The sequence below is a fragment of the Octopus bimaculoides genome, chromosome 12 (assembly GCF_001194135.2).
Source record: "Octopus bimaculoides isolate UCB-OBI-ISO-001 chromosome 12, ASM119413v2, whole genome shotgun sequence".
Taxonomy (NCBI): domain Eukaryota; kingdom Metazoa; phylum Mollusca; class Cephalopoda; order Octopoda; family Octopodidae; genus Octopus; species Octopus bimaculoides.
The window spans coordinates 7082937-7086796 of record NC_068992.1 but is presented as its reverse complement, the minus strand read 5'-3'; positions in this window follow the sequence as shown (position 1 = coordinate 7086796).

Here is a 3860-nt window from a genome sequence, read left to right as displayed (position 1 = left end):
TATATATATATATATATATACATCGGGCTTCTTTCAGTTTCTGTCTACCAAATCCACTCACAAGGCTTTGGTCGGCCTGAGGCTATAGTGGAAAATAGTTGCCCAAGGTGCCACGCAGTGGGACTGAACCCGGAACCATGTGGTTGGTAAGCAAGCTACTTACCATACAGCCACTCCTACACCTAGTTGTTTCCTTTTCTTTTTTTTATCTGTCTGACACATCTACTATGATGAGATGAGTGAGCGAGGGAGCACATACATAGAAACTCAATCTGCAAGAAACAGCAGCTAAGTCTCTCAATTTATGCTCTGTTGTCTTTAAATGAACATATTAGATAATGTGATCCTACATAGACCATGTCTGAAAAAGAAATATAAACTGGTTACTGTGTTAGATCTTTGATCACAGTGCTCGTGGATTATGCCTGACCTGGGGTTAAGCAACAACGACAAAATTAAATATGACTACAATGCCCTCTGATTGATCAAACGGTAACCGCTGCCTGCTTCGACTGCCTAGTGTACCCACTTCTCCTCCTATCATTATCCCTACTGTCTCTTGGCCCCATCTCACTCCTCCTGTTAAAATTCACATTAAAGATGATGTTTTAACATTCCTTCCCAGAACTGCTCACATTTTTTTTTCTACAAGCAGCAGTCTGCAAAAGTTCAAGCAGAACATAAAACCATATTGATCTCTCTAGTCTGGAAGACCTGCTAAAGGTCATTGGTACTGCCCCTCCCTTTCTGATTAAATATTAAGAGGGAAGAAAAGCATTATCATAAAATTCCTAAAATTAAAACACTCATTCAGTCTGGTAATACTATTCAAAAGATTTTTCAAGCAAACAAAAGCTACTAGGTTTTTCACTATTCTACTATAAAGCATATCATACTTTTCTTAAACCACTGTGGGGGAACGTGATAATTTCAATTACTTTTTATGAAACCACCATTCAGCTGCAAGAGAGTTTGGTATAAAACTCACTTACATTAACCATTGTCATGGAAAGTATTATCAGTAGAGCATGAACTTACGTTTTTGTTTATTCTTGTTATTTTTTCACAAAACAGTCATGTTTAAATAGAAATTATGAATGATAGCTAAAAACTTTTTCATTTGAATTGTCATAAAAGTAATAACATTTTATTGCAATTAATGAAAGCAACCCAGAAAACAGTAAAATAAAGATGATATACATTGCTTCTCATTTCTTGCAACACTGTTCTTTGGACTTTGAATATAGTATAATTTCAACAAGGCTTTCAGCTTTTGTTTCGAAAATGAATAACTCAAAGGTAGCCTCCGCAAGTAAAACAATAATCAAGTTAAGTGATAATATATTTAATGCAGGGACCATTAAAAAGCTAACCAGAAATAATTATTTATAGATAAAGAAAATAATATTAGTGAATGACTAACATAATTCTAATGTTGGTTTGTTATAAAGGAATTCAAATTCATTTAATTGACAATTCATGTTAAAAACTACAATAAATTTTCCAGTAAATGTAATAAGCTAAATGGATCATTCTCTGTTGATTTCTTTTGACGATGAGTATTTCAGTTAGTTGATCAACTGAACTACCTACTTCTTGTATTATAGTAATGTAAGTAGCTGAGTATACCACAAGTATTTGTATTCTTAATATTATTTCCAGGCATAACCAGTATGACACAAAGTGAGAGAGCACCACCACCATCATCATCATCATCATCTTTTAATCTCTACTTTGGAATGGTTACTATGGCTGGATGACTTCAACACTGACAATTTTACAGAGTGGACTGGGTGCTTTTTCTGTGGCACCAGTGCTAATGAAGATCACTTCATAACTTGCAGAGCTAAGGGCCTAAAGTTGCTCCTATAAGTGAGAGACAGAAGAGAGAGTGGATGCTGATTGTAGGATGAAGGATCGTAAGTTAGAAGAGAGGATGAGGGGAGTGTGACATGGGAAGATGGGAGATGGAAAAGATTAGTGACAGAGGTTATTGACCAAAAGGTGGGATAGAACTGAAAGGTGATAGATTGCATGAGAGGGAGGGTGTAGAGCAATGGTTCTCAACTGGGCTCCATATGAAATTTTTGGGGATCCACGCTACAAAACAGTGAAGTGAAGACCCACTATAGTGGATCTTTAAGGGCCCAGAAAAAATGTTGCTTTAGATGTATGTATTGGTATGTGTTAAAAGAAACAACTTGGTTCCTTTCTCTAACATTTTACACAGTTCAACTTACACAAGTGAAAATCAAAATAGGAATTTCAAAATAAGTTTCTATAAAACTAGTTTTAAAACACTGAATGGCTAAGGGGGTTCACCAGAATAAAATAGTAATCAAAGGGGGTCCATAGATAAAAGATGGTTGAGAACCCCTGGTCTAGAGCTTACCAACATTATAAAGGATGAGTATGGACAGAAATTATGAAGGAAAGGAGTGATAGACAAGGATGGAGAGGAATCCTGGGAAAATCACTGAAGGAAAGGGAGGGTAGAGTTTTTGACTCCATGTTGACTCAATCAGAGTCTACAAAAGAAACCACTTTCCCAATGTGCTGTACAATGGAATTGAAACTATGGTCATGCCAACAGCTGCTATTCTTATAAACTTCCTGCTATAGCTGAGTAATTTCTGATATAACAACTTTTAGTACTTTCAGTTGTGTTTGCAAGAGATTTCATTCAAGTGTAACAGACATAGAGGCATATACACATTTACATTAATCATTGTTAAGGAAAGCATTATCAGCAGAGCATGAAGTTAATTTTTTATATTAAAATTTTTTTTTTTACAAAGCAGTCAAGTTTAAAAGCATAATTTGGATGCGAGCTAAAACTTTTTTCATTTGAATTCACCTAAAAATGATAACATTTCATTGAAGTCTCTATGCAGTTGCTTGAGCAGCAAGAAACAGCAGCCAAATTTCCTTTAAATCACATCATACCATCTTCTAAAGTAAAAGAACACTTTGAAAAATATTATCCTTGATACACTATGCCTATAAAATAAATAAATGAATAATAAAAATGAATAAATGAATAAATAAAAATCCTGGAACAACAAAAGAAAAAATACACATTGCATAATGTAGTCTGAGATACACTATGTCTAACTGCCCCCCCCCTTATCCACCACAAAAAAAAAATGAAAAACAAGATGGACATAGTTGTAATGGTTTTGATCATAGGTTTTACTTGGACCTTGGGGTCAAACAACAACAACAACAAAAGAAAAGACACATCAGATAGATCCTCTCTACCTGAAAAAAATATATTCAGGATGGTCAAGGCCTGAACATCTGTAACTTGTCTTCTCAAAGTTAATGACAATAACAGTACAGGAAACAACAGATGTAGATTCATACAGCTAATGATAGATAATTCAATAAAAGCCAAAAACATTGCAAAAGTATCAAGTCAGCATCAATCCCTGTTGCCTTGTGATATTTCTTCTGACTTTTTACACTCTGAACTCAAATACTGCTGAAGTTATCTTTGCCTTTCATCTCTTCATTCCTCCAAGGTTGACAAAATAAAGTGTCAGTCAAGCATAGAGATCAAAGGATCGATTAACCCCTTCCCTCAAATTTCAGGGTTTTTGCTTATATTAGAAACAAATATCTCTTCTCTAACTATTAAGTAATTTGATGTGAACCTACACACAGATAATGTCTAACTGTAAGAATAACTATTTTATTCTACATTTATTAAATGCATTAATAAAACCCAAATTACCAGATATTTTCTTCTTAAAGAGAAATTTAATATACAAACTCATGATAAACAAAGTCATTGACGGTCTTTAAAAATACAGACATAAAATGCTGGATTCAGTTAAATTTCTTCCAACAACTTTTCA